Source organism: Lycorma delicatula, chromosome 7, assembly GCF_047948215.1.
Source record: "Lycorma delicatula isolate Av1 chromosome 7, ASM4794821v1, whole genome shotgun sequence".
NCBI lineage: Eukaryota > Metazoa > Arthropoda > Insecta > Hemiptera > Fulgoridae > Lycorma > Lycorma delicatula.
The window spans coordinates 29,256,049-29,269,892 of NC_134461.1; positions in this window are offsets into that span (position 1 = coordinate 29,256,049).

The following is a 13,844-nucleotide window of genomic DNA, read 5'->3' on the forward strand; positions in this document are numbered from 1 at the left end:
GAAAAAAGATTTAAAAAATTAGACGTAAAGTTATCTATCAAAGTTATTGTAAATGAAGTTATTGTAACAAATATGTTTAAGCCTATTTGTAGTTATTAGAATTTGTTTTTAACATGAATTAATACACTAAAAATGGTTTAATTAAAAAAAAAAACTAAGTCTTATGGGTTATACGACCACCAGTATAAATAAATATAAAATTTATATAATAAATAACTAAATAAATATGTATACATTTATATATATATATATAAATGTTTGTATATGAATGTTTGTCTGTCTGTATGTCTCTTATGCCTTCCTAAACCGTTCATTCGAAAGGAATGAAACTTTGGGGAATGGTTGGACGCATGCCAGGGAAGGTTTCTGAATTGGTTTGGACCCTCTAGGTTGCGCTGGGGTCGAAATATTTCGAAAATTCTATTTATGGTCCGAATTAGTTGATATTTGCCCAAAACGACATAGTATTGGTCGACATACAATTAATCATATGTAACCATATAGCGCGGGCGAAACCGTGACGGGGATATGCTAATAATAAATAAATCTAAAAGCATAAATATAATCGAACCAATCTTAGCCTACGCTCGCTCGCTAACCTTCAGCCGTTCGTCAAGGTTAGCGAGCGAAGCGATCGTAGTGAAGTTTGGTTAGATTATATTTATAATTATAATGGATTTCATTTAAGATTTATTATATATATATATATATATATATATATATATATATATATATATATATATATATATATATATATATACAATTTAAGTAACAAATTTGCAAAAATATTTTCTAAAGTTTTTTTGAAGAAAATCGAAATTGTTTTTTTCGCGATATTTCCAACCCCGTAAATGAATTTTGAAAAAAATTGTTATAACGCCCCATTTATAGAAATCTTTAAACTAATTTTTGAAAAAAAAATCGGTTTTATCAACCCTGTGATGTAAGATGAAAAGCAGTGCGACACGTACGTACGCACTTACATATATATATATATATATATATTGTTTTTTTTATCCTAGATGAACTCTCTTTTTTCTGTTTAGCCTTACGGAGCCACCGTAAGGCATTACTTCAAAGAATGATATATGTATGTATGAATGTAAATGAAGTGCATTCTTGTACAATCTCGGACGACCATTCCTGAGATGTGTGTTAATTGGAACCCGATTAGCAAAGAACACCGGTATCCACGATCTAGTATCAAATCCGTATACAACTAGCTGGGATCTTTTTTGGAATTCAACCCCCCAAAAAAAATTCACTTAATTTTTTAAAAAATGGGTCAAATATCGATGTATTTTTAATATCCAGTAAGAATTAGGTGGGAATATGCATATTTAAAAATAGCAGGAAATATTGATATTAACTATAACCAAGTTGGGGCATAACTCGATAACACACTTAGATGCTCTTTTATACCGGTCATTTTAAACATTTTCCATAATAATCTATTAAAAATATAATAATTATTTATTTATATTTATGAATATAATCAACCAAAATTAACCTACGCTCGTTTCGAGCGAACCGCGACTAATTAACAGTAATGTTTTGATTATTTAAATAATGAATAATTAACTGAATTTATTAATCTAACCAAACTTAAACTACACTCGCTTCGCTCGCTAACATCGACTAATTAACAGAAATATTTTGATCATTTAATTCATAAATAATTGCAATAATTACTGAATTTATTATTTTTTAAGTGTTCAAAACATTACTATTAATTAATAAGGTGTAGATAGCTTAGGTTAAGTTTGGTTAGATTCGGCACTTATGAGGCACTGGGAATCTCTCATCCCTTCGCGAAAAATACCGAGACCCGGTGTGAGTACCCTGCACTGGGTGCTCTTTAGAAGCATTGGCATCAAGACCGAGTCCCGGCTTCTGGGATGTAGTCCAGGAATGACATATTCGGGCTTGGAAACCCCGCCCTAAAGGTTAGAAACAGGCAATGAAAACATCTAACCGGCAGGCTAACCTGTCGAACTAGACTTTTTTCCGGCGGACAAGGAGGGCCGTTTGAGTAGAAAACCCCCTTGGCTGTGCTTTGCTTTGTTGTGGATCCTGCCCGGGAGTAGGGTGAAAAAAAAAGTTTGGTTAAATTAAGGGTGTCCCATATAAAACACAACCCAACCTTATATTGGTAGGTATTGAAATAATAAAAAGGCATGTGTAAATGTAAATGTAATTTTTATTATTACCATCCATTACCTTACATTTAGAGTAAATGTTGGAAGTGGCCGCCATCTTCTTGAATACAAGCTTCAATTCTTTTTACAGCGTTTCTTGAAACTTTTTTCAAAGTTTGTGGCAGGATATTTAATACGGCTTGTTCAATATTGACTTTGAATCGTTCAAGTGTTCGTGGTTTGTTGCTGTAGGCTTTTTCTTTGAGGTAACCCCGTAGAAAAAAATCCGCCGCTGTCAAATCTGGAGATCTTGGTGGCCACAAGCCTTGACCGATAACACGATTACCAAAGAATTCCTCGACGAAATCAGAAGTTGAACATGCGTAGTGCGATGTCGCACCGTCATGTTGTAGCCGGCAGTTTCTTACTTCCTCTTCCAAGAGTGCGATGAACTGAAATAAAATATCCTGATATCGTTCTGCATTAATGGTGTATTCGAAAAAAATAGGACCGATTATTTTCTTCCGCGATATCGCGCACCACACGCCCGACTTCTGCGGGTGTAATTGTTTTTCGTGATAAACGTGGGGATTTTCAGCGCTCCAAATTCTACTGTTTTGGCTGTTTACGTAGCCATCCAAATGAAACCGTGCTTCATCTGTGAAAAATAACGAATCCATAACATTAATTCCCTCACGCAGAAATCGACGGAACCGTTGACAATATTGTAGGCGTTTTTCTTTCTCGGGCTCAAGAAGTCGATGAACCGTTTGAATGCGATAAGGTCGTAATTGTAATCGTTTGGTCGCCCGATGAACAGTCGATTTAGACAAATTAATTTCAGCAGACAAACATCTGATCGATTTATTTGGCGAGGCGAGTAATCGATCTATGATTTCAGTGATTGTATCTGTATTCAACACTGACGCAGATCTTTTGTGTTCCTTGTTATTAACAGAACCGGTCTCTCTAAATTTTGCAACTGACCTTAATACTGATGTTTTGTTAGGAGCCGGTTTATCTGGGTACTTATGGCGAAACAAATCTTGCACTGCAACCGCTGATTTCGTACTGAAGTACGACTCGACAATGAAAACACGTTCATCTAGCGAAAACACCATCTTGTCTCTAGCAATACACTGAACGTTATGATTGCATTGTTGTTACTATCGGTAGTGTTCTACTGCGTCGCCGCGATGTTCAGATGTTGGACGAGTCCATTTCAGTAACGAGCAGGGGAGTAAGCTTGACTTTTGCTTGACTTTGGTTGCGTTTTATATGGGACACTCTGTATTTATAAAATAAATAAATATAAATCATTATATCTGGTTATGCGGTTATTTCTCCAACTTGCTTATTATTATTATTATCAATATTTCTTACTATTTTCAGTTATTTCCAGGTGAAAAACTTGCAAATTTTGGGGGGGCAAACGAAAAAAATTCCAAATTTTAATTTTTTATTTTAAAACATGAATATTCCCACTAATTCTTATTGGATATTAAAAATAGATCGATTTTTGGGCTATTGGTTAAAATCTTAAGTGTTTTTTTTTGGAGGGGGGGAATTCCCAAAAAGATCCAGTAACTGTCTTTAATAGAATTTGAACCTAAAAACTCTCGACTTCGAAATGACGAGTTAACCACTAGACCAGTCCGATGAGCTAAGAATAGTCGACCTGAGACTGTACAAGATTGCATTTCATTTACATTCATACATATCATTCTCAGAAGTAGTAATACCGTACGGTGGTTCCGGAGGCTAAAACGGAAAAAGAAAAGGAGCCCAGTAGAGATTTATTAAAAACATACATAACAAATTCATTTGTGCCACCTGCACATTTTAAAAATAGATCTGTAATTTAAAAATAGAAAAAAATTGTAGCATTTTAATTGTATTAAATGCTGAAAACGAACAAACTTTTATATAAGATTATAATTTAGCCTTTCTCAATCTCTCTCTTTTTCTGTTAAGCCTCCGGTAATTACCTTTCAGATAATACTTCAGAGGATGATATGTATGAGTGTAATTGAAGTGTGGTCTTGTACAGTCTCAGTTCGTACATTCCTGAGATGTGTGGTTAATTGAAACCCAATCACCAAAGAACCGCAGGTATCCACGATGTAGTATTGAAATCCGTAAAAAATTAACTGCCTTTACTAGGATTTTAACCTTAGAACTTTGGACCGGGGTTCCTTTCTAAACCTTTTTTTATCTTTTTTCCCGTTTCTGAACCTTTTGTTTTTTGTCTTTAAGCTCCGGTAACCCGTTAGGTATTGTTTCAGAGAATGAGATGAATGATTTGTAGCGTGTGTGAAAATGACATGCCTGACCGGGATTCGAACCCGGGACTTCCAGATGAAAGGCCAAGACTCTGCCATTCGCCCCACGGAGGCCAGCTGCGTTTCTGATCCTGGGGAATGTGATCCACACGGGGGTCGCGGTGATATGAAAGAGTGTCGCGAAATTATCCTACCGGTTTACACGGAAATAATAAAAAAATCATTTTACGAGAAAGAAAAATTTATTATAAAAATGTTACTAAAATTTATAGATTCACTTGTAAAGAGATATAATTAATTTTTCATTTAATTTTTTTGTTTTTCATTTAAAATTTCCCCATACATGGATATATATTAGAAACACAAAATCAAATTTTTTTCATGTGATAAATGATGATTCCTAAATTTAGTTTTCAGTGTAACCATTGACGAAAAATCCTTTTCATAGTGGTAAAGACGCAGCGAATGGGATTAATATTTTCAATGCTCCTGTGACTAAATTTCTACAGTCACTTCGACGAGCAAGCCAAAACGTATCTAAATTTTTAGATGTGAATTCTAGTTGTAAAGTTTTATTGGCAGATTTTCATGAGCCGGTCGAGAATTTCAACCGGTAACAGCAGCGGCAAATACGTTTTCACTAAATTGATTCACAACCCATCTCTTTGAGAAGATATTTTTATCTTCCGTGATATACTTCGCCAACTGAATTTTTTGTATGTTCGAATTCGACGTTCTCAAAACGAATATTATGCAAGCAGACCAAATTACGAGAAGCACGTACACATTAATTTGGAACCAATAAATCATGTTTGTAAAGTTCATAACTGCATTTTAATACCCATCTTTATCTAAACAGCTTAAAAATTATTTTAACTAGGTTTCATTGGGTTACTGTTATGGGAGGGTAAATATTCATTATACTTTTCTTTTTTTTTTGGGAGGGTGGTTGTGGACCTAAAACGGATGAGAATGACTTCTATATATTATAATTAACATAATATGTGTGTATTAATTTAATCGGTCACTAAATAATGATCACATGACCACTGGTGGCTCGTAGCTAAAATAAGTGGAAGTGCTAAGTGCTATTCCAGAAAAAAATTTTCTAGGCCTTTTCCAGTCCACGGTTAAAGTTTTCTGTTTAATAAATCAACCGAAAAAAATGAAGCTGGAAGCAGGATAATAAACTAATTCTACACTATCACATTAAAGAAAATGGTACATAATTTAAGCCTTAACTAGTCGCGACGGGTCTATATGACCCGAGACACTATTTTATATTCAAAATTTAATATTTTCCTCAATCGTTCTAGGTTGGCAAGCCTGCTAATCTGCTATCGTAATCCGTTCTTATTATCAGTCAATATCCAGCTTCCCTTAGTTAATGTAATATAAGTAACAAAGATAACCAATTTGACTCGACGAGACCAGTTGTGTTACACTACTGTGAGAGATTTTCTTAAAAATTTAGCCCACATTTTAGTTCTTCAAAATTTACTTGTTAAGATGTATGTCACTCGGGGAAACAAAAAAAATTTGATCAAAATAAAAATATATTTTAAAGAACACGACATTACTGTGAAGTACAGAACAATTAGTTTAACTAGTCATGCATCAAAAATCTGAACTAGAATTCTATACAAAAGAATTGAGAGGAGAGTGGACGAAGTGTTAGGAGAAAACCAATTTGGTTTCAGGAAAAGTATAGGGACAAGGGAACCAATTTTAGGCCTCAGATTAATAGTAGAAGGAAGATTAAAGAAAAACAAACCATCATAATTGGCATTTATAGACCTAGAAAAGGCATTCAGTAACATAGACTGGAATAAAATTTTCAGCATTTTAAAAATAATTAGGATTCAAATACAGAGATCGAAGAACAATTGCTAATATTTACAGGAACCAAACAGCAGCAGTAATAATTGAAGAACATAAGAAAGAAGCTGTAATAAGAAAGGCAGTCCGACAAGGATTTTACCTATCCCGGTTACCGGTTTTAATCTTTACATAGAACTAGCAGTTAATAATGTTAAAGAACAATTTAGATCCAGAGTAACAGTGCAAGGTGAAAAGATAAAGATGCTACAATTTGCTGATGATATCGTAATTCTAGCCGAGAGTAAAAAGGATTTAGAAGAAACAATGAACGGCATGGATGAAGTCCTACGCAAGAACTACCGCGTGAAAATAAACAAGAACAAAACAAAAGTAATGAAATGTAGTAGAAATAACAAAGATGGACCACTGAATGTGAAAATAGGAGGAGAAAAGATTATGGAGGTAAAAGAATTTTGTTATTTGGGAAGTAGAATTACTAAAGATGGACGAAGCAGCAGCGATATAAAATACCGAATAGCACAGGCGAAACGACCCTTCAGTCAGAAATATAATTTATTCACATCAAAAATGAATTTAAATGTCAGGAATAGATTTTTTAAAGTATATGTTTGGAGCGTCGCTTTATATGGATGTGAAACTTGAACGATCGGAGTATCTGAGAAGAAAAGATTAGAAGCTTTTGAAATGCAGCGCTATAGGAGAATGTTAAAAATCAGATGGGTGGATAAAGTGACAAATGAAGAGGTGTTGAGGAAAATCGATGAAGAAAGAAGCATTTGGAAAAATATAGCTAAAAGAAGGGACAGACTTATAGGCCACATATTAAGGCATCCTGGAATAGTCGCTTTAATATTGGAGGGACAGGTAGAAGGAAAAAAGTGTGTAGGCAGGCAACGTTTGGAATATGTAAACCAAATTGTTAGGGATGTAGGATGTAGGGGGTATACCGAAATGAATCGACTAGCACTAGATAGGGAATCTTGGAGAGCCAGTCAAATGATTGAAAACAAAAAAAGAAGACATTACTGTAGTTGATTTTCAACAACTAGAGAAGCGAGATGTGGAAGTTAGAAGGAAACGTAAATGTTACCACCTCTGCCCAAGCACCAAGGACAATAAATATAAAATTGTTTGTGTAAAATTTGGGTATCATATTTTTAAAAATCAAACCTCTTTTATTTGTAAACATTGTGATTAAAGTTAGTGATGTAAATAAATTATTTTTAATTCTGAAATAATAAATTTAAAAAAAAAAATTATACAAATATTCAGGACATCAATTTGACACCCAAATTGTGCATTGTTTACTTGTAGATGTTCGGCTGAGTTCAAATATTTTTATTTGAGAACATATTTACAGATGTGCTGTAATTTCAATCGGGAATAATTATGTTTTGACGCCAGCAAAGTTCAAGTAAAATCTTTATTTTTTTACAAGGTTTTGTAATTTCTGTCTTTGATTATTTTGTGTTAAACAAACAGATATTTAATTTTTTTCGAATAATGAATTATTAATTTAAGAATGTTTGGACGTGACTAGTAATGTTATAAAAAGAGCGAGATCAGTTAAGGGTTAACCGTATACATAATAGAAATGTCAATACAGATAAAATATTTTAGTATTATTAGATAATAACTTAATAAAATGTCCGCTTAAAAACACTATAGTCCAACGGTGTTTAATTTAAATTACTATGTATCCAGAAACTAATACATAATTAGTTTTTACTAGATACCTTCTTTTTCGCCCTTCCAGCGTGTTTTTGCACAGATTTTGAAATCAAAATCGTCTTTTCTTAATGTCAATTTCGATGTTTGAGTACTTTTCTGTTGTTTTGACCGATTTTAGTCTGCAACCGTTTTGGGTATATTTTGCTCGTAGGATTTTCCGAATGATCTTCCTTTCTAGTTTTTTTAATTTCTTCAAGTTCATGTTTTCTGTTAAGCGTCAAAGTTTCACCGGCGTAAAGGACTGCTGGTTTTATAACTGTGTTGTAATGCCAGAGTTTAGTCTGTCTTTATATACATTTTTTGTTGTAGATGTTGTGAACTAACCCTAGTGCCTTTTTGACTTTTTGGAGACGATTGTTTTGTGAGATTTTTTCAAGGCCTGTTGGTTCAATGAATTCCCTGAGGTATTTAAAGTATGGGACCCTATCGAATTTACCGTATTTTGTTTTCAGACTTGTGATATCTGTCTTTGTACATAAGAATTTAATTTTCTCGAATAAGATCTGCAGTCCCACTTTTTCTACATTTTCATTTGGCTATAACTCTGGAACCATTAAAAATAAGTACCACTTACGGTATATAGTTGAAAATCTCTCATTGAGGGCTTATTACTGAAGTTAAGAAAAACTCCAAAATCAAAAATGTTTTGGATTTCGGGCATTTTTGGATACTTTTGGTTCAGTCGATTTCATTCAAAAGGGGAGGTGCACAACTAGATGTTACAAAGTCGTAAATTCAAAATTTCAACGTTCTACGGCTAATCGTTTTTGAGTGGTTCGAGATACATTCGGACGTACAGACGTCACGGCGAAATTAGTCAAAATGGACTCAGGGATGTTCAAAATGGATATTTCCGTTGAAATCTGAAAACCAAATTTTTTTGCTATCACAAAACTCCTTTAATTTCGTACAAGGAAGTAAAAAAGAATATTAAAACTAAATTAAATTAACGGAAAATTGATCTGCTCGTGTAGAACAGCGCAAGATTTTTTTTTAGTGTCAATATAATTTTTACTTTTTTGTTTTATCTTTTATTAACTTATTCATATAATAGAGGGGAAAGATCAGGAGTTCTATCTGTAATTTTTAATTCCTTTTTTTATTATATCTACCGGGTGATATTTAAATATGTAAACAACTTTGTACTACATATCTGAGAGGTATTTGGGGGCAGAAAGGAATGAGATTCTAGATAGTTAAAAAAATCCACATTACGGTGAGTTTTTAATTTTTTCTACCATCTTGGATCTGCCATATTAAATCAAACTTGAAAACTAACCATATAAGAAATAAATAAATTTGAAGAAAAAGTATTTAATTTATCGGTGATTTATAAAAAAATTTCCTTTCACGGTTAACATTTCGATTACAAGACGCGTTAGACTAATCCACCGGGTTGGTCTAGTGGTGAACGCGTCTTCCCAAATCAGCTGATTTGGAAGTCGAGAGTTCCAGCGTTCAAGTCCTAGTAAACCCAGCTATTTTTACACGGACTTGAATACTAGATCGTGGATACCGGTGTTCTTTGGTGGTTGGGTTTCAATTAACCACACATCTCAGGTATGGTCGAACTGAAAATGTACAAGACTAAACTTCATTTACACTCATACATATAGCATCCTCATTCATCCTCTGAAGTATTATCTAAACGGTAGTTACCGGAGGCTAAACAGGAAACAAGAGAACAAGAGAGGTGTGCCAGTCCCTATGATCCTCTGGGGACTCCAGGGAATGGTAGGCACAGTAAAAGAGAAAAGACCCTTTTGGGCAAATATGTCAGGACACCACTTCAAGAAAGGGCACAATAAAGACTCCTCAAAAGAGCTGACCTATCATGACGGATATACAGCCGGTTGGTGGAAAGGCTCGTTATAGTAACCAGACACTCCTCTGGGTGGATCCATCAAGGGGACCTAGAGGAGTAGAGGGAAAAAAAGGTTAGGTTAGGTAAATGAAGTATAGTCTTATACAGTTTTAGGTCGATCACTCCTGACAAGTGTGGTTAATTGAAACCCAACCACCAAAGAACACCGGTATTCATACGACATAGTATTCAAATCCGTGGAAAAGTAACTGAATTTACCAGGATTAGAACCTTAGAACTCTGTATTTTGAAATCAGCTGATTTGCGATGACGAGTTAACCACTAGACCAACCCAGTGCGTAATACTGTTGAAATCATACTGTTCTACAATAAATATTCAAAATGCTTCCCCTCTTCAGCTTGGCAGTGTGCTAACCTCAAGTAATACCCGTTTATAACTTTTTGTATCATGTCTGGTGGTACATGAGCCGAATTGTCAGTTACTCTTATTTTCAATACAGGTTTTGTTTTGCAAACATTATGTTTCACGTACTCGTAAAAAAAGTAATCCAAAGAGACAAGTCTGGGGTCATGGCAGGCCATTGTGGTTCTTCTACTACATATTCAGCAATTTGGAAATTGTTTATTTAAAATTTATCGTGCCCTTAGATAATAATAGGACGGTGCCCTATTATTATTATTGAAACCATACGTTATTATTTAATTATTGTCCAAAATTTTCAGATATTGATAAACTTCTACCAGCTAACAAGTGGTATAAACATCTCCTGTAAGAGTGTTAGATATAACATAAAAGGCTCTAAAAATACAATGGCCAACTGTTACCACCCTAACGTTCATTTTTAGAGGGTGTTGTATATGAGTTTCCGACAACCATCTGGAATTATTATCGCTCCAATATCGACAATTTTTCTTATATACTAGGTCATTTAACATAAAAGTCGCTTCATTGGTAAATATTATTGAATTAGAAAAATTTGCGTCTACATCTAATTTTTTCATTATAGTATCACAATACCCAACTTAGCGGTCAAAATCGTCATCCGAAACTTTTTGTACCAGGTGTAGCTTATAAGGGTGAAATATATTTGTTTTAAGAATATTTTGAACTGAAAAATAATTGATGTGTTCGACAATAGCTTTCTGAATCGATGAATGAGGGTCTACAACTAAGGTCTGCAATACATCTAATGACTTTGCATCAGTTGTGATAGTTCGATGCGAGAGAACAATTCTTTACCGTTCTGTTTTTTAAATCGCTATACTGAGTTGATTACAGTCGATTTAGTTACCGGTTCTCTGTTTGGAAATCTATATAAATAAAAATGTAAATATTCGTTTGTTAAAAATCTTAAATCTCTAGAAGTTCTTCACCGATTGCTTTAAAATTTTGACACAACATTGCATACGAATACGCGCCTGTTTTTATATACCTACTATTTATATACCTAAGATGTCACACCTGTGACAGGTAAAAACATGTTTTTAAAAAAAAACGGCGCTATCTGTTGAACGTAAAAGCAATTTGACGATTCCATTTCAATGTTTCCGATATGTGTGTTCGCTATAGACTCTAAAACTTCTGTTCCAGTTGATCATTCAAAAAAATGATAAAATCGTACCATACAAGCATTTCATTTTTCTTAATGCCAAAATGAGTACATGATCTGCCCGAGTATAAAAAACCTGAATCTGGTGAGCCATATTTGGATATGGAATCTAGAGTTTTACACGTGATAGACTTAAATATAATTTTTAATTTAGTTTATTTAAATACTTAGTAATTTATTGTTAATTCTTTATTATATTTTTATTTTTATATTTGTCTTATTGTAGTTAGTTCACCCACGCTGTGTGTTTTTATAATGTAGTTTTGAATGTTATACATTTTTTTTTGTTTTTAAATAGGATCTGAATGTTAGATAAAGTTCATTCACATCTTTAAATTTTAGTAAAACAACCTAAGGGTTCAATTTATTTATTTTTTATAAAAATGAGAAAAATGAGAAAAATTTGTATATTTTAATTATAGGTTACAATCAAAGCTGAAATATTTATTATAGATTCTAATTTACACTATACATTATTTCCATTATTGAAAGATTATATAAATGGTTAAGATTTGTGAATGTGTAAAATAGTTTATTTTGTAAAGTATTAAATATGATTATTGTTAGAAGTACTTAAACAACCCATATTTTTTTAAATTTTACATTAAAAAAAATTGCAAAAAAAAATAGTTGACAAAATATGCTAAAGTATTATGATGATGCTACTTATTATGATGATTCTTATTTCTACACTTAAATGAAACAAACTTTTTATTAATTAAGAAAGATATTTTTTAAATATTAATGACTGATTTTTAAATAGTTTTAGGAAATTATTTTTCACTTTATTTGATGCAACTTATATATACATGGATGAACATACATGGACAGAACATCTATTTTCTTACTTACTTCCAAGGCAGATAGAATTTCTTTAAGTTGATTATTTCCGTAACAATTTTAAATTTTGGAAATTGCACAAGAGATCTATTCTGAAACATGAGGGATAACTAATACAATACATATATTAGAATAATTTTTTTATATCCCTTTCTTCATGTTTTATCACGATATTTTTCACAATACTATGGTTATGCTAAAACGTAAATATTGGAATCTTCTTTTATCGCTTGAAAATAATTTCCTTTAGTGTGTTTCTAACATAGATCCACATATAGAGAAACTTTTAAATGAAAAACAAACTATCTCAATTTATTTTCTTTACATGTGTTCTTAAGATAAGTGAAATGTTTATATTGATTGAAATGAGGCCACCAATCAATGAATGATGTTTCTGCCACCCACGTTGATTGTGGCAAAGTTATTGATAATTTTTTTTCGTCCCAGTATTGTTTTTGTATTAAGGAACATCACGAAGAAAATTGTAAAGCTAACTAAAGTGAAAGTAGTGGTAGCTGATGTGTCGGAGCTTTAGACTTTCAGTACAAAAACATGATGTGCACTAACTCAATTATTTAGGTGGTGAGAGGTAGCAACTCATAAATCAGTACTTGATAATAAAAATTACAGTGGTGTAACTCTCAAAAGGCTGGAGTGCTGCACCACATCCAGAAGAGTATGAGGGCTAGATTACAAAGGAAAAAATTAGAATATGAAGGACATTTACTGAGGGATAATTTACCTATAGGAGGAAAAGTAGATTAACTGATGCTGAAATTGACAAAATATATATTTTTCCAATAGCACACATCAAAAAATTAGGATTTTAACTAATGGGATCTGCTGGAGTTTTATCTTTTTTAGGATTGGAACAACATATGCTTTCTTCCACTGCTACAGATAAGTTCCGTCCCACGATATCTGATAATCTGATTTTGTTTGGTGAATTTATTCGATCGTGTTCAGATTAACAGCATAATACGGAAATAAAGTTTGTACGCCCACAGATGACCTTCACTATCTTCCTATAATATTTAGAATTAGAATATTTTAAGTTTTTTTTTTATTAAAATATTATATTGTAATATGGTATTTATTTTTTTTACATGTTCAAATTGGATTCATTATCAATAATTTCCAGTCAAATTTTAATAATTGTTTTTTTTTTACAATATTTTTCTTTATTCAGGCTATAATTAAAAAAATACAGCGTAAAATATATTTTACGTATCGAAATTTTCAGCAAAACTAAAACGAAAAGAGATTTGATTAAATCAGGATGTTCTTTTTATATCTGCACTCTAATAATATTTTTTATTTCCACATTTTGTTTTATTTTATTAAATGTGTCGAGGGTTCATATATATATAATTAATATACGATACATATATATAAATGTTAAAATACCATCGAAACTTAACTGCAACATTTCTTTTTATTTGCATTTGTTCAATAAAATAAATACCATTTATTAATTGATTTTTCTGATAGAAATAATTTTTTTTCTGACAGAAGTAATTTTTCACACCCGATGTGAAATTATTATTTACACATGGTGATGGAGATACATAACGAT